Consider the following 18,890-nt stretch of genomic DNA (forward strand, 5'->3'; position numbering starts at 1 on the left):
CATTTATACATTAAGTACCAGTAGGTGCATGACACTGTTAGTTACTGCAAAGTATATAGCTTGTAGTCTTCTAGACTCTTAAAATCTAGACTCTTTCTAGAATCTTAAAATCTACTTGAAAATGTATATTCACAAGAAATAATTGAGCATGTGTACATAATTGATACAAATGCTTTTTTGTACCCATAAATCCCTTTATAATTTACAAAGCAAAATCTGCCTGATCTGCCATTCGATCCAATGACTACCCTGTGAGTCAGGGTGGACTCACTAGCCCCATTTGACAGATTAGTAAATTGGGCTTGAGAAGCCTTGGGTGATTTCGCCAAACACACCCAGCTGTGAATGACAGAACTGGAGCTTGAATCCAGGTGTTTGGCTCCTAACCTAGTGTGGTTTTTCATAATAGGCAGCTAAATGAAAATAATTAAATGCAGGTGTTTGACTATGCAATGGAGGGAGAGTGATGTCTACATCTACTAGTATCTCCATCACCTTTGGCTATACTGAGAGGTTCAGTGTGTGTGCTGGCTTCCAATCCCAACACCCCCATGCTTTGTTCAAAATCTGCCTATAGATGAAGCCCAAGGTCTTTCTGCTAAGCTAATGGGGAAAGTTAGAGGGAGAGTAGAGGCTGAGAAAAGTATTACCTAAGGTGATGTGTTAGCTATCCAAGTGTACCTAGCAAACTAGAATTTGAAAGACGTGCAGATGTAGGTATATAATTTCATGGTCTTTATGGATTCTTGCTATCCTAGCTCTGAAGCTTCAAGTCTAGTGGGGACTTTTTTGTATCAGAAATGTCTCTTGAGGACTGAGGGGCATGGTGGTGGAATGAGCAAATTTGAGTGGGAACTAAGTCATTTTCTGGCCAAAAAACAGGATTATAATAAACAAGCCATGAAATGGAAATCATTCAGATCTTAGGGAGTACTGTCTGTTCCTGTCTAAACAAGTGACTGCAATTTCCCATTTTTCTCCAGCTTTCACTTAAAGATAATATAGTCCTTTCCAGTCTTCTGACTGTCTTGTTATAGGGCCTGTAATTTCCCTTCAAATACTTCAGTGTTGATTGTGTGATGTATATATGTGAATGCAAGTTAACTGTAATCTACATTCGTGAACACTGAAAGACCTTCATTCAGGAATGTGTGCCATAGAGGAAGAAATAGAAAATACTACAGCTCTCTCAATTCTAAGCCCATATCTGAGAGTTGGTTAATTAGCATAAAGAATGGTAAAACACTTTTTTGTTGGTGAAATAAGTGGTGTTCACTCTAAATGACTGGCTAGAAAGTTTGTAAAGACACCTCTGTCCTGGCGTGATAGGAGTATAAGAATCTGGTGAACCCAACAGCCTGCTACCTTCAGAGTGGTGCTCCAGGCCTGGGAGTTCGTTTATTCTCTGTACCTCATGCATGGTGAAGAATGTGGGCACTGACTCTGCTGTCAGAATGTTTGATGCATATGCCTTAGCATAAATTTCTCATGCACCGGAGATTGCCTTAAATGACTGAGAGTGGGACACTCTAAGATTACAGGATCAGCTTGAATTGTTTGGGGACCTGACTGCTGGTCAATGTCAGAATGGGGTAGAATAAGGTAGAATTTGGGTCTGAGACTTGCTTTCCTTGTTACTACCAAGTAGCCAGGTTGTTGGGGAAGAAGATATGCCGTTCCACCCACCTCTAATTGTTGGGTGCAACTGACATTTATCACTAGATTCCATCAACTGCTAATGGCCAAAGTGGCTTTAGGTCCTTTTGCAACAGCCCTTAACAATTCCTCCCATTCTTAAACAAATTCTTCTATTTTTTTCCCCGCTTTCTTCCTTTCTTCCTCACCCCTAGCTCTGTCAAATGACACCCGATCAAAGGATAGGGCATACAAATGTTTATTGAGCTTAATCTATGCCCTTTATATGCAATATTTAATTTCATCCCCATTTAAAATAAAAAAGGTGTGATTTAGTAAAAGTTGAATCTCAGAGAAGTTAAGAAACCACCCTAACATCACACAGCTAGTAGGTGATAAAGCTGAGATTCAAAAGCTTGGAATTCAGAACTCACATACCGTTTTTAGCAGACAACTCCACACACAATTTTGAAAAGGGCTAATAATTGTGGGCACTTCATGCTCTTCTACCAGATGGGATGTTTTGACAAACTGAAGAATAATCATAATGACCTGTGATTGTTTTTTCCTATCAAGTGCATTCTCTGCCGTAAACAAGGAGAACTCTTGCAACCTGTGAATAGAGGTTTACTTCCTCTCTCCAGTTGCTCTCCAGCCAACCTCACCTATAGTCAGACAATGATAGAGTAACAGTAAACACGAGGCAGGTGATTAATGTGGTGTCAAGAAGCACCTGAGGTCCATATGGATGTGTTTGATTTGATTTTTCTGAACCACTCTTATCTCTAATGCCAAAGCATGGATGGGTCTCCTAGTTCTACAAAGGCCCCCAGCCTGGCCTTCGATGACTTCTTTTCCCCTTGGAGGCTTCTTTTTACCTGGAATTTGGCCTGATCTCATCTGGATCAAGAGGTATTGTTTATCGGAGGCTGTTTACTGTAGCCCTTACAGACGACCCCAACCCCTACACAGGTTAGGCCCACCCATTAATTACTTCGAGGAAACTCCTTTGGTGTCTGCCTTTTATCCTCTTATAGATATTTCTGTAAAAGAACATGTGCTGTTAGAAGTCCTGTTTGCTCAGTGTTCTCTGTCCCTAAGACTGGCCTTCAGGACACCTGCTGGAGTCCTCTGCGTTCAGTTCTGGGTATCACAGACAGCAATACTGCTAAGGAAAGCTCAGGAGATCAGGCACATGAGGGCAGTTCAAGGACAGTAGGGACAGAGTCAAGACAGAGTTAAGCTTCCATTTTGAGAAAACATAACCATGTTCCGAAAACGTAATCACGCTAATTAAAATATAAGAAAGGGAAAAAAGGAAGAACAGTACATTAAGATAGGCATTTCTGTGCAATAGAAATTTAATAGAAATGTTCTGAAGTACTATCTTGGGTAAATTAAAAAAAAAAAAAAAAAGAAGAAGAAAGAAAGAAAAGAAAGAAAGGGAAAGTAATCCAGAACAAGAAGTGAAATCCTGGAGCAAGAGAGGCAGACTGGAGTTCAGCTTCTAAGGAGTAGTATGGAATTGAAATACATACATAGAATTAAAGAAAACAATATTAGGTAAACACTACATTAGTCATCATCAAAGAGAGAAATTGTGAATTGAAAGACGGTTCTAACGAATTTCACAGCTCAGAGAAATAAAGAGAGAGGCCGGGCGCGGTGGCTCAAGCCTGTAATCCCAGCACTTTGGGAGGCCGAGACGGGCGGATCACGAGGTCAGGAGATCGAGACCATCCTGGCTAACACGGTGAAACCCCGTCTCTACTAAAAAATACAAAAAACTAGCCGGGCGAAGTGGCGGGTGCCTGTAGTCCCAGCTACTCGGGAGGCTGAGGCAGGAGAATGGCGTGAACCCGAGAGGAGGAGCTTGCAGTGAGCTGAGATCCGGCCACTGCACTCCAGCCTGGGTGACAGAGCAAGACTCCGTCTCAAAAAAAAAAAAAAAAAAAAAGAGAGAGAGAGAAAAGTGTTGTTAAGAAAACTGGAAGATAGACTGATGATACTTGAAGAAGAAATGGCTGAACATTTTTAAGAACTGAGACAGTTGTGGTGGCACATGCCTATAGTACCAGCTACTTAAGAAGCAGAGGCTGGAGGATCGCTTGGGCCCAGGAGTTCAAAGATGCAGTAACCTATGGTTGTACCGTGCACTCCAGCCTGGGTGATAGAGCAGGACTCCATCTCTAAAACATAAAAATAAAATTTAATTAAAAATAAAAAAGACTGGGCATGGTGGCTCATGCCTGTAATCCCAGAATTTTGGGAGACTGAGGCGGGCAGATCACCTGAGTTCAGCAGTTCAAGACCAGCCTGGCCCACATGGTGAAACCACATCTCTGCTAAAAATATGGTGGTGTGTGCCTGTAATCCCAGCTACTCAGGAGGTTGAGATGAGAATCACTTGAACCTGGAAAGCAGAGGTTGCAATGAGCCAAGAAGGTGCCACTGCGCTCCAGCCTGGGCAACAGAGCAAGACTGTCTCAAAAAAAAAAAAATTAAATTAAAATTAAAAAAGAATTTTTAAGACTTCATGACTGAAGAAGGTCATGAATTCTTAGAGTGGAAAGAAAGCACATACTGTGTTTTCTGTGTTTACCGTGAAGCAGGATTAAAAAGCAACAAAAAAACAGAATGACAACAAAACCCCTCAATATTTCACAGCAACATTGAAGAACACCAAGGATAAGGAGAAAATCGTTTTTTATTTTATTTTTTTAAATTTTTAATTTTTTGTTTTTTGTTGTTAGACAGAGTCTCACTCTGTTGCCCAGGCTGGAGTGCAGTGGCTTGATCTCAGCTCACTGTAACCTCCGCCTTTGGGTTCAAGCAATTCTTCTGTCTCAGCCTCCTGAGTAGCTGGGACTAAGGCGCCTGCCCCCACAGCCAGCTACTTTTTGTATTAGAGATGGGGTTTCACCATATTGGTCAGGCTGGTCTCGAATTCCTGATCTCAGGTGATCCACCTGCCTTAGCCTCCTAAAGTGCTAGGATTACAGGCATGCACCACATCGCTCGGCCAAGGAGAAAATCTTAAACTGAGTGCGTTGGGGTTTGCGCAGTGCGATAGGGACTGATCCTCAGATACCTGAAAAGCTGTGTCTTGGAAGAGGAGTTAGGGTGCTTCTGAGGACCTCAGAGGGTGACCCAGGACTTAGGAGAAGGCACAGGGAAGCAGATTTTAAGCGGCTTTCAGAAAGAACATTCTAATAACAAGGGCTCTCCGGAATGAACAGCCTGCCTTCTAATAAGGAAGTGAGTTCTCTCTCAATAAAAGATCTGCCTCTACAGAGTCCCCCCTTCTAAAGAGCACGGGAGGGAAAGTAGGCAGGCTTGGGAGCAACTGGATGGCTGGAATCAGAGTGGTGGGACCTGGGTTACTTGGGGCAGCTTAAACACTATAGAAAATGGGCCATGAAGGATACAGGAAAATGGAGAGAAACGAACAGTGTCCAGAGGGGAAATGTGATTTTACCTGTGTAATGATTTGTTTGGGTCTGTCTTCTTGCTTGTTATTTTTGAAATGAATTATAAACCTTTCCTCAAATTCTACTCTACAACCTTCCCTAGAGTCAGGCAGTCTTCATTGACCTGTTTCTTCTCCCACTTGACACTTTTAGCTGAGTTATTCACCATCTTGAAACTGGCTGGCCTCATTACCCTTTTCAGAAGAGATCAGATGGCCAACAAAAAACTTACCCAAAACTTCTGTGTATGGAGGAGTCACTAGATATGTCTGTTTCTGAGTCTTTGTCCCTTAATTCCCCGATGTAGAAGACAGAATAATTCACCTAAAATCATGACAACTCACATCGGTAGAGTGTTTGATGTTTTACAAGGCTCTCTCATGTGCACTAACCTCATTTAATTTTCACACACACACACACACACACACACACCACACACACAAAAGGCAAAACAGTCATTATCATCTGCAGGAAATCCAGAACTGGGAAGGATATGCAACTTGCCCAAGGACAAAAAGCAACACTCAGCAGCAAATCCAATGCCTGAGGCTCTAAATCAAGAAATGCTTCTAATGTCCTAAATTGCCTCTCTAGCTGACACAAAGAAGGGATGTTCCCATACAAACATGGTTAAGGGTAGTTGAATAATTAGTACCAACACCTAGCACTAATCCCTGTGGTAGTATAGGCATGCAGTAAATGTTTACGGTTGAATTCGAATTGCAGTTCAGACTTCTTATGGGCTAGGTAGACTATCAGTGGGCTGGCCACCCAGTACTTTCCTCACCCCAGTACTCATTCTGCTTGAGCTACTCTGGCTTCTTGATTATATAAGAGGGAACACCAAGTTCCCTCTTGTACAATCCCAGCCCTGTCTGACACTCTATTCCCCTTTCCTATTTTATTCCCTTCTATGGCGTTTAGCATTTAGGATCATCTGACATGTCATGTATTTTACTTGCTTCTTTGGGGGTTGTCTGTCTCCCCTGACCAGAATATAAGCTCCCTGAGGACAAGGGTTTGTATGTGCTTTGTTCCCTGCAGATTTCCCAGCACATAGAATAATGCAGGACTTGTAGTAGTGCTCAAGATGTATTTGTTGAAGAAATGAATGAAGGAATTCATTTATACTGTTGTTTCTACAGACTTCTGGATTCAAACTAAAACACAAGCTGACTTTTGGAACACAAGTCAGTTCATAAATAGAGACTTGATGAATATTTTTTGAGCACAAATAATGAAATATAGAAACTCTTTTTACTACATCATTTAAACCTAGTCTCACGTAAGGTCGAACTATGGGCCGTCCACACCTTGAGACAGGTGCAGAGAAGGAGACGCACACAGCCCAGCTAGTCGGCTTGAAGCTATGTGGGAACAGATTGAGTGGAAGTTGAGGCGAGGAGATCTGCAACCCAAAAAGAGAAAAAGACATCCAGGGGGGAAAATCAATCCATCAGCCGTGGATACTGAGAATCTACTTTGAAACTAGGACTGTGCTGGGCATGGCGGGCCAGAAAAAGTCTCTAATACGATCCCAAGGAGTTAAAAATTGGCGGTGTGGAGGCAATTGTCGGGGAGACACACAAGACACTCCCAAGAATGTTTGAAGCTCTAAACTGTATGTTACAATAAGAACTCCTGAAGGAAGAGGAGATTGGCTCTCTGGGGTTTTCAGAGAAGGCTCTTTGGAGGAGGTAGTCTCTAGCCTTCAAAGACAGGTGAGACTTCTCACCCCAGCGGGGAAGGGGAGAAGAAGGGCATATCCTACCCTGGGCCAGCAGAGCTGGTGCTGCAGAGGCAGGGACCTGGGTGCTGCAGGCACAAAGTTCTGCGCTAGCAAATCTAAAAATACCCGCCCTCTCTAGTTTTTTCTTTCCCTGTTGGTCTCTTTTCTTCTCACCCTCCTTCCTATTTTCTTCCTTCTCTGATGATCCTTTCTGGCAACCCTGGGACTCACTTGCTCATCTCTCCAGGGAATCTCTGACCAGCTGGAGGGGCCAAAACCTTGCAGGACTCCCCGCAGTTCAGGTACAGGTTGGCAGCAGCTCCCGAGGCCCCCACCCCCCTCGACTCAGTTCTTTCAAATGCCAATTAACAGGTGTCAGAAATGCTGGTCTGAGTAAGAGATCCATGTCTGCATAACAACCCAACCCAACTGTTTTGGCTCCCCACCCGTGAGCATAAATATCGTGGTGTTTGAGCCCTTGGGGCCTGTGGAGTTTACAAGTATGCTGTCAAGATCTCTTCACTGGGCTAGTGCTTGAAGTGCTGCCAAAAAGCGAGGGGACTCCTGTGCTTTTATGTGTTCCCAAGCGCAGGCCACCCTGGCTCCAGGAGGAGCCCTCTGGGGACCGAGTGTCGGTGTGAATCTCAAACAGCAAGCTGACATTCCGGTTGGGAGTGTGACAGTGCATGCCTGGGTGATGATGCCAGGGCGGCAGGTGACACGGGTCCACCACAGAGGGGGAGCGTAATTGGAGTGGCTTCTAGTTACATGTCCTCAGAGCTCTGAAGGATGGAATCAGGGTCGGGGGAACAGTTAGAAAATGATGTTACAAAATCCGGATGTCCTGATCAAATTGAGACCACTGAGATGGAGCATTCAGAGCACAGATGATCCCAGTGTTCCCAAAAAAGGCATCCAACGTGGGCTCATCTAGGACTAATGACATTGCAATCCAGAGATACAGACCACTGTCAACCAGTGAAATGCACCCATACACATGTGCACATGCGTGCACACACACACATACACACACACACGGGCATCCATGTGATGGGCTCTAGAAGCCCAGAAGAACCCCTCTTTCAGGTCACTCCCCTCCCCCAGGCCTCACCGCAGCCACTGAGGACCTGGATAAACATCTGAAAACACAGTGGCTGCCAGGGAGGAGAAAAAAGAGGCCAGGGTGGAATGGGATGGGGCAGGGCATGGCGACAGGAAGAGCTCAAAAGATTCTCAAGTTGGGTGACTACCAAGGTCGGCTTGTCTCAGAGGGCAGCAGGGCCACGGCCTGGCGGGTGGTGGGGCAGCAGGCGTTGGCTGGCTTCTGCCGTGTGGGGCAGCATTTCTCTGCCTTCACCACCCCACCTCGGGCTCTGTTCAGAGGTCAGATCTAGGGGAGATTCTTGGACCGTTTGTCGAGTTGGTTCCACCCCAACGAGAACCATATCAAAAGGCTGAGCACATTTGACCTCATCAGCTTTGGGGTCTGCACAGCAAGTTGGAAAAATCCCCAGTAAGAGGCCTCATGGGAGGACTACATCACCATCCCCCTCAGACGCAGACTGGTTATGCTTTGTAATAATTATTCTAGAAACATTGGTGGAAACGAGGAAAGCTTTCCCAATCTCCCCTAACTCTTTTGCCATTTGTCATAGAAGTCCAGAATATTCTAGATTTTATATTTGTGGGGACCAGCACCAGAAAGAGGCAGAGAAGTGTACAGGATCACGTACTTCTTTGGTGGCAAAACCCAGCCTCTTGGTCCCTAATACTCTTTCCGTTAAATTCCTCCTTGTTCTCTTGGTCTTCTTTGTATCTATTAACTTATGAAGAAGATAACTTTCAATAATTAAATGTGTCCTTAGGAATATTTCCTCGCCCCTGAGTTATATTGGAAACTCTGAGAACAAAGGAAGATGGCCTTTATTTCTTTGCTCCCTGGTCTGATTTAACTTTACAAGTCTCCGTGCAGTGCCTACTCCATGAGCTGCTTTCCCGATTTGAGGGGAAAATACAGTCCACAAAGGCACTATCCTGAGAATCGCCCCATGAGCCTTTCCCAAATCCCAAAGATGACGTAGAGTCCTGCCCCTCAAATGTCAGGATTTGGAAGAAGTCACCTGCCTCCAAGCGAAAGCCAGATGCCTACAGAGGTGAAATAGGAAGCTCTCACAAGGATGAGATCAGATCTCTCTAAAAGAAATCTCGTTGGATGAAGACAGAAAACAAATAATTTCCCCCAGCAGAGGAAAGCTATTTGTTTATCTGTTCCATGGGGGCCAGAGGGTCTGGAGCTGTAAAATCTGAAGGCAGTGCATGTTTTAGAAAGTTGTCGGTGGGATCATTTTTATTGTACAGTGCATGGCCCTAAGATGGCCAAAGGGGAGTGTCAGAGCCTCGAATCTTTGTCCTTTTTTGGGAGGCCACTCTGGGCAGACATTTCGCTGATCATAATCACTTTTATATGTAACTGGACCTTAATTCATTTGGTAGTATGAGCTACGGAAGGGCGGCACAGATTAGAGAGCTATGTCTGTAACTGACGAAATCTGCGCCTGGCGTGCATTTGTGGGGAAATTAAAAATAAAATGAAGCTCATCTGAAAAATGCGTGGACTGGAATTAGCCGTCTCCTGACCGGTCACGCATGGAACTTGTCGGAGATGACCAGGACAGAAAAGTGAGACCTGGGCAGCACATCGGGCTGCGCCGCCCGCCAGGATCTGGGGAGCCTGTCATAATTTATAATGGATTATCTTAGGAAATAGATGAGGACAGCTTGTGTTCAGGAGCCAGGAGAGACTACTTTAGTTTTAAAAAGCTGGGTGGGGTGGGGGGGGCACAGAAACCATGTCTCAAAAATGCATGACCCATTGTTGTTTATTCTGCAAGATATTTAGTGTCTGGACTTGGATTGAATTAACTCATCAAATCCTCTGCTATGAACATGACATTTGGTGGCAGCTAACATCGCCACACCAAGTAAATGGCACCCCTTGCCTGTGCTGGTGCTGTGACTCATGTTTGCACCCCTCATTATAAGGTACATATCCAAATGTATTGGAATTTTTATAGGTAACACTTTGAGTTTCAAAGACTGGGGCTTACACACACACACACGCACACACACACACTGGAGGGTATCTTCCCATTTTCCCACTATGACTTCTCTTTGATTTTCTTCCAACATTGCCCGTGATGCCTACTTTGATTTCATCAGATGTCACTGTTCTGGACTAACTACTTTTGATTGCATACAGAGGAGAAAGGGAAGTAACATTTGTTGACTCTTCTCTGGTCAATGTGATAGTGTGTTACGTAAGTCTGTTGTTAACCTTCACAAAGACACTTTGCAATACTGTCATTCTGCTGATCTTAATGATGAGGCAACTGGGACGTGGAGAGATTACAGAACTTGCCAAGGTCTACCATTCAGTAAGTGGCCTAGTCAGGCTTTGAACCAAGACCACTGGGGCTTCAAGCCTGGTCTATGCACCCAGTCAAGGTGAAGCCAGAATCCTACTGTAACTGGGCAGGATCTACAATATCAGAAGAATTTGGATCCAACAGCAGGCTTTATTTCAATCCTTAACTCAGCCAACCTAGTCCTCAAATCCAAGCTTCTTTTCCTGAAAAAATTACAAAAAAACCCCCACAAAAACCTGCACTTCAAACTTTGAAAGGTAATAGCAATTAAACAACTTAGTTTCCATTGTCAGTCTGGTTTTTCTGCCTTAGTGGAAAGTCTAATGGGATATTTTACAAGGATGACAAAGACAGATAATGAAAGTCAAACCAGTGCATAAATCTTCCTTGAAAGCTTGGTAATTAAAGGCTCTGCATTGTTCTTTAATAACAGTCACCTTTTTACTGCATTGGGATAAAGGCACAAGCTCTGAAATATATTTGCATTTCAGCCACACTCTTGAGTGAACACAATCTCTAGATTTTTATTCAGAGGAGCTGCATTTCAACTTCTGTAGAAAGAAAGACCAAGAAGTAGCTGTTTCTTCCAAAATGCTGGCAGTATGCAAACATTTAGTGCACTAGAGCTTAGATGCTAATCTGTGAATTCATACCTGTGTTTTAGGGGGGCTTCAGGCTTATAAGAAAGGGCAGACAAGAAACCTTGATGTAAAACATAGCCATAGCCTTCCTACATGAAATGCCTATATCCAACGACCATGGTCCTGGAGCATGTGTGAGTTAATGTGACTCACTAGGGAAAAGTTCAATGTGTTCCTCAACAATGCCTGTGTCTACAGAGTAGAGGAAGTAGGAGGCCATGTGTTATTGAGAGATTTCTGAAACAACATATCCCAAATAACTTTTACTCCTGCCTGATGCATGAATTCTGCCATGAAGGTGAAAGGAAAAGGGGGTAAACATTTAACAGACACCTACTATGTGCCAGGCACTGTGTTAGGCAGTCTCAAATCTTTTTAATCCTCATCACAACCCTCTGAAGTATTATTCTCTTTTTAGAGATGAGGAAATTGAAGCTAAGACAGGTTAGGTTACTTGCCAAGCATTACATAACCAGAAGACAGCCTGAGATTTAAATTCACATGTATCGGACTCCCAAATTAAACTCTTTGTCCCCTGTTAAAATGTGCCTGTCCCTGGGAAAGGTGGCACATGAAATCCTATCAGTCATTCACACTGTAGTGTAATGAATTTATTCTACCCTTTCCGAGAAAGTTTCGATTAAGAAGCCTAAAGGTCTAGATTCCACAAAGAGGAAGAAAATACAGAAGGGAGAGGGCAATGATGATGAAAACATGTATCAGTCACTTTCCAGTTTTGCCTACCCCTAAATACCTGTGGCTAACTTGACAGAGCAGGCAAAAGGGGGAAAGGAAGATGTGAAGAACAAAGTCTTTCTTTCACTCTTGGTTTTGAAAAGATAGTTAAGAATAGAGATGGTGCTGTGTTCCAAGAGTGACAATGTTGAGAAGGGAGGAAGGGAATTACATGTAATTTGGCTCAGCCAGCCGGGCATGATGGCTCACACCTGTAATCCAAGCACTTTGGGAGGCCGAGGCGGGTGGATCATGAGGTCAGGAGTTCGAGACCAGCATGGCCAATATGGTGAAACCTTGTCTCTACTAAAAATACAAAAATTAGCCGGGCGTGGTGGTATGTGCCTGTAATCCCAGCTACCAGCTACTCAGGAGGCTGAGGCAGAAGAATCGCTTGAACCCGGGAAGAGGAGGTTGCAGTGAGCTGAGATCATGCCCTTGCACTCCAGCCTGGGTGACAGAGTGAGACTCTGTCTCAATAAATAAATAAATAAATAAATAAATAAATAAATAAATAATAATTTAGCTCAGCCTAATTCAGGATAAAAGACCAGCTGATCTAAGTTGGGTTACAGCATAGACATGGGTCTGCAGAGCCTATGGGCTGAGCAGGTCCGAGACTGAATTATTATTTCTCCTGGCACCTTTCTCAAACTAATCTGCTCAACATCACAAGCTTGGTCTCTGGGATGCGGTGTCATGGGGAAGAGCTGATGACTGGCGCTGGCCGTCTCACTTTCTAGCTCTGTGACCTCCAGCTGCTGCTGACCCTCCCGGAGACTTCATTTGTAAAACGAAACTCAGAACGCCTGCTTCACAAGATAACTGTGAGAATTCAGTAGTGTAACGTGCAGGTAGCACTTAGTGAATGGTAACTAATGCTACCGTATAATCTACAGGCAGGATACATGAGGAATTTTGATCCAAGAAGCTTTGGGGCCAAGTTGACTTTAGCAATTGACAGAGCTTTCACTTGCTACATGGCGTGTACTTGAGGGATGGTGGGAAGGACGTGCAGCTCCAGAGTACCTCCTTTATCTAAAAGCCATAGTATCTGGAATTCCACATTCGGGATACATTCCTTTGGCAGCTGTCCCAAACATCCTTTTATTAATTCCTTTGATGGGAAACACATTATGTCAGTAGCTACTAACCCAAGCTGCCCATTGGAATTGTCTTAGGGGTTGGGAGGTAGGGAAGGTTAAAGAATGCTGATACCCAGCCCTCACCCCAGACCCAAAAAATTAGAACCTCTGGGAGGAGCCCAGGCATTAACAAAAAAACAAAAGCAAAACCTTTGCCAAGTGTTTCTACCATATAGCCAGGGCTGAGAACCCCTGCGTTACAGTATTTGATTCTACTAGAATGGAAGCCCCAGGAGGCCAAGAAATACAGCATGGCATTCCCAAGCTTCCCACTGTGCTTGGCACAAAAAATAGTTAACTTACAAATTCATCGCTGGTGTTGTTGAATGAAAATAAAAGTGTTAGTGACTCTAAATTCCACCTTAGTGAGAGCCAGAGATGAGATTAAAGACAAGGGACTGGAAAGCACAGAGAGGGGAAGTAAGCTCTAGGTCATTACAGAAGAGCAAGTCTCCTTTCATAGAAAATTCGGCTGCTTGGTACTCTCATGATGTTGCTAACAGGAAAGGGCTGATCTCTTGGAGGAAGGGCAGATGCTACATTAGGACTGAAAAAAAGACATGCCTCTTCAAGTTTCTAGACGAAACTGAATACAAACAGAAAATTTCCCATTAAGTATTTCAAAAAGTTCATCTGGCAGTTGGAAGAAACAGAAAACATGTCCTGAAATCAGAGAGCTCGACCTTCAAATCTCACACCTGCCATTATTAACTATGCAACCTCACAGAAGGATGGAGTTTTTTCCTGTTTGTTTTTGTTTTTGTTTTTGTTTTGAGACAGAGTCTCGCTGTGTTGCCCAGGCTGGAGTGCAGCAGCGCAATCTCGGCTCACTGCAACCTCTGCCTCCCTGGTTCACGCCATTCTCCTGCCTCAGCCTCCCAAGTAGCTGGTACTACAGGTACATGCCACCACGCCCAGCTTATTTTTGTATTTTTAGTAGATACGAGGTTTCACCATGTTGGCCAAGATGGTCTCGATCTCTTGACCTCGTGATCCGCCTGCCTCAGACTCCCAAAGTGTTGGGATTACAGGCGTGAGCCACCGCGCCTGGCCACCTGTATTTTTTAAAGTATTTCTGATTCTCAGAGTCTATAAAAGGGGGAGTAATATTGATGATCTCCTAGGAGTGTTGAAGAACACTTGGTGAATTGACTGGCACATATCAGGCTATTGGAGTCTATTACTTCCCTCCTTCTGTCCTCCCTCCTTCCCTCCCTTTCTGCCTGACAAAGTTATCAGTTACTCTAGGGATAAATAACTTTTCAAAAATGAGATATCAGACTAGTGATCCCCGTATTTCCAAATGCTAATTGTTGTGGGAATTTTAGGGAGAGATGCGGAACTGTGTGGAAACTATGCTGACTTTACAGGGAGGTTTTCTTCTTTTTCTGAAGTCATAAAGAATGTAAATATCATTACAGTTATCTCTTGTTTTAAAATAAGCTCACTAGAAATCAAATATGAAACTGTTTTGTCATGGTAACATTTTAATGGAAAATTTTAATTCCCTAATATTCTCATGGTAAATTTTCTACACATACAAGTTTTCATCTCATTTTGGGTTATTGTGGAAACTTTATATTTTTCTAGAATTTATCTGCATACTTTTTAGCTGTACCTGTTTGCATTATTATATTTTTAAATGGTTAAATGGTTTCTCTATGGACCAAGATGCATAATGTTAGTATTTCGTGAGGTCAGGAGTTCGAGACCAGCATGGCCAAAATGGTGAAACCTTGTCTCTACTAAAAATACAAAAATTATCTGGGCATGGTGGTATGTGCCTATAATCCCAGCTACTCAGGAGGCTGAGGCAGAAAAATCGCCTGAACCCAAGAGGCGGAGCTTGCAGTGAGCTGAGATCACGCCATTGCACTCCAGCCTGGGTGACAGAGCGAGACTCTGTCTCAAAAAACAAAAAAACAAAAAACAAAAACAAAACAAAAACAAAAAAAAGACGGAAAAAAACCAAATAATAATTTCGCTCAGCCTAATTCAGGATACAAGACCGGCTGATCTATGTTGGGTTACAGCATAGACGTGGGTCTGCAGAGCTACTGCAGAGTAACTCCTTAGAGTTACTATTGTACATTGCAACTGTATACAGGTCAATTTTCTCCCACTCTGTACTTTATGATACAGTTGTCATATCTATTTACCTACCTGTGTTATACATCTCACAAGACAATGTTAAAATGTTGTAATTTTTGCTTTAAACAGTCATATGTCTTTTAAAGAAATCAGGAGGAGACAACTTTTTATATTTACCCAGATATTTACCATTTCTGATGCTCTTCATTCATTCCTAAAGATCCAGGTTTGCCTCTGGTATCATTTCCCTCCAGTCTAATGAGCTCCTTTCCTTCATTCCTGTAGAGCAGATCTGCTGATGACAAATCACCTTTGTTTTCTCTGATCTGAAATTATCTTTATTACACTTTCATTCTCCAAGAATATTTCACTGGATATAGATTTCTGGCTTGATGGGTGGTGGTTGCAGTGGTTGTTTTTCTTTCAACACTTTAAAGATTTTTGTCTCACTGTGCTCTTGCCTTCAAGTTTCTGAGAAGAGGGCAGAAACTTTATTCATTCATTATTCATTCAAAGCATTGTTTTCTTGTATATGACGTGCCACTTTCCTCTAGCTGTTTTCAAGATTTTCCCTTTATCTTTAACTTCCAGAAGGCTGATGTGCCTAGGCATAGTTTGCTTTGTGTTTATGCCACTTGAGCTTAGCTGGATAAATCTGGACACTTTCTACTTCTGTCAAAGTTAGGAACTCTTCAGCCAGTTTTTCTTCAAATATTTTTTTCAGCCCATTATCTCTCTACTCTGTGAGACTCTGGTTACACATGTGTAAAATCTTTTGATATTGTTCTTTAGGTTCTCAAGTCTCTTCATTTTCTTCTCTATTTTTTCTCTTTTTTCTTCAGATTGGATAGTTTCTATTGATCTATCTTTCCATCCATGGGTTCTTTCCTCTGTCATCTCCATTTGGCTCTGAATTTCCTTCAATAAGTGTTTTATTTCAGTTACTCTTGCTTTGATTCCTTTTTATGGTTTCTGTTTCTCTGCTGAGATATCCTATCTTTTCACTAATTTTGAATGTGCTTTTCTTCATATCACTTAACATATTTATAGTCACTGCTTTAAATCTTTGTCTGCTAAGTCCAACATCCAAGCTGTCTTAAAATCCTTCTTTCTCTTAAGAATGGGTCACGTGCTCATTTCTTTATATGTCAAGTAATTTTGCTTGTATCTGGAACACTGTAGTGTTAAATTCCAGATACTCTACATTCTGTTATATTTTCCCCCAAACTGTAAACTTTTTTGTTTTAGCAGGCAATTAACTTGGTTGGATTCCAGCTCTAAACTCTAACATTTGGCTGGCACCTCAAATCTCAGCTCCATTCCTTTGGCTTTAGAAGGGACTTTTAGAGTCTGTTCTGTGCATTCATAAATCAGGTGTTAGCCAGAAATCTGAGCAGAGTTTATATACAGAATTTGTAGCTTTCCCTTTCTGGCTTTCTCCAAGGACATCCTTACTTTCTCATGGCTCTGGTTGCCCTGTCTTCTGGCTCTATAAGCCAATAAGATTGAGCGTTTCTCCGTTATTCTCAGCAAACTAACACAGGAACAGAAAACCAAACACCACATGTTCTCACTCATAAGTGGAAATGGAACAATGAGAACACATGGACACAGGGAGGGGAACATCACACACTGGGGCCTATCGGGGTGGGGGAGGACAAGGAGAGGGAGAGCACTAGGACAAATACCTAAGGCATGTGGGGCTTAAAACCTAGATGACGGGTTAATGAGTACAGCAAACCATGGCACATGTATACCTATGTAACAAACCTGCACATTCTGCACATGTATCCCAGAACTTAAAGTACAATAAATAAATAAATAAATATCCAGTAAATCGTGCTATAAAAAAAAGATCGAGGGTGTCTTTCTGTTTTTAAAACCCTGTACGCTGTTGCTTTTGGATTGCTTTTTGAAAGCAATCTGTGTCCCAAAACAGGGAGGGAAGTCTCCCCACACTCTTTCTTTCTTCTAAATGACAATCCAGAATCTGCCCCCAGAATCTACCTTTCCAGTTCTCTCAAATAGTTATATTTTTATTTTGTTTATAGTTTGAGGTTGGTCTGGTAAGAGCTCACTTGTCCCTACTCTGAGCAAAACCAAACCATATATTTGCTTTAGGTTTTCAACTTTGTCACTATAGGGTCATTTTCTCATAATTACTTTCACTTTTTTTGGTATCTATATTATGTCTCCATTCTCGTTCTTAACCTTTTGGCTCTTTTTTTCCTTTGATCAGGCTTACAACTTTTTTTTTCTTTTTCTTTTTCTATTTTGTACAACTTTTCAAAGAACTGCTTTTGGAATTTATGGTTTTTTTTTTTTCTTTCTAGTTTTTTCCTTATATTACAGCTTGTGTTTTTGTAATTCTGGGAGGAAAACATAAGAAATAATTGTACATTAACATTTGAGCTGGACCAAGATTTGGAAGATACATTTTTCATCTTAATTCATCTATACCAAGGAAAGAGAGGGGGGCTTAGGAGTATAGAGAGGCAGCAGGGGAGGAAGAACCCTCCTACCCACTTCCAATGTCTTATTACCATGGACCATTTTATTTGCATCTCAGGACAATTTCCCTGTTGGTCTGAAGTTTGTACACATCTTGCTCTAAAAGCCTGCTTAACGGCGTTGGTTGAAGACTTGATGACAATAAACTGGAATAATCCAGCCTAGCTTTGACATCAAAGAGGAACAAGGACAAAATCATTGAGACTAGAGGAATGAAACTGTTTCTCCAAGATGACATAACTGGACTAGAACTAAGGTGTTTCCAAGTGGAACCATGCTCAAGGAATGGACATGGAAGTTACACATGTGGCAAAGGTCTCTGCTTAGAATGGAGCTTTCCTCTAAGCTGATACAATACTGTTGCTTGTAACCACTTACAAAACCTGGATATTGTAAAGTGGTAGCAATGAAATCTCAAAAGGGAAGCTTAGCTGCAAGCATGAGTACTGGCCAGCTCTTGAGCACTCCAACTCACCAAACCTGGAGAGGGCAGTACAGCAGGAGGGACAAGAGATTCCTGGTGAGGTCATTCGTGTGCCAACTGCTCCTCATTAACAGACATTTGGGGCCCCTCCTTGTCTTGTTTTAAGGAAGATATGCTCCTTCAGCTCCAGTCAAACTGACTGGCTGATTGTCTCTGGGACAGGCCTGAGTGTTCAGGGCACACTGTTTAGGGCAAAGCACAGAAGGGATTCCAAAACATGCTGTAGCCCATGAGCAAAATGCTTTACCTTGAGAGCACAAGAAAGTCTAGTCCTTCAAGCAAATGAGGCTAAGTGTATTTTCTTCTATTTTTTGCTGCCTACAGAGCTCAACATAAAGCACGTTTGATAAATATTTCTTGATTGATTTCCATCTTCCATACTTTCCATCTTTTCATCATTCCATTTTTCTTTTTATATTTACTCCCATCTTTCATCTCAACTCCACCATCTAGGTTATTCCTACAGGCAGAACAACCCAGTCTTTCAGTTGCAAACTTCAGGGAGAAAACAAGGTTTTCTGAGTCTGAGACTGGGATGTCCAAGATCAAACACTAACTGTGACCACTATGACATTTGGAAACACTTTGTGGTGGGCAGAACAGTGACTTTCCAAAGTTACTCACGTTCTAATTTCTGGAACCTGTGAATATGTTACCTTACATGGCCAAAGGGACTTTGTGGATGTAAGTTAACGATCTTGAAGTGGAGAGATTATCCTGGATTGTCCAGATAGGCTCAGTGGAATCACAAGTGTTCTTTAAATGTGGAAAAGAGAGGAGAATTACTGTCAGAGTGATACACTGTGAGAAAAAGCCGACTGGCCACTGTTAGCTTTAAATATGAAAGGGGGCCATGAGCCAAGAAATACCGCAAACTCTAGAAGCTGAGAATGGAAGGAAACAGGTTCTTCCCTGGAGCCTCTGGAATAAATGCAGCCTGCCAGCATCTTGATTTAAGCCCATTAAAGCCCATTTCAGACTTCTGATGTCCAGAACTATGAGAAAATATATTTGTGTTGTTTTA

Source organism: Macaca nemestrina, chromosome 6 (genome assembly GCF_043159975.1).
Source record: "Macaca nemestrina isolate mMacNem1 chromosome 6, mMacNem.hap1, whole genome shotgun sequence".
Classification (NCBI taxonomy): domain Eukaryota; kingdom Metazoa; phylum Chordata; class Mammalia; order Primates; family Cercopithecidae; genus Macaca; species Macaca nemestrina.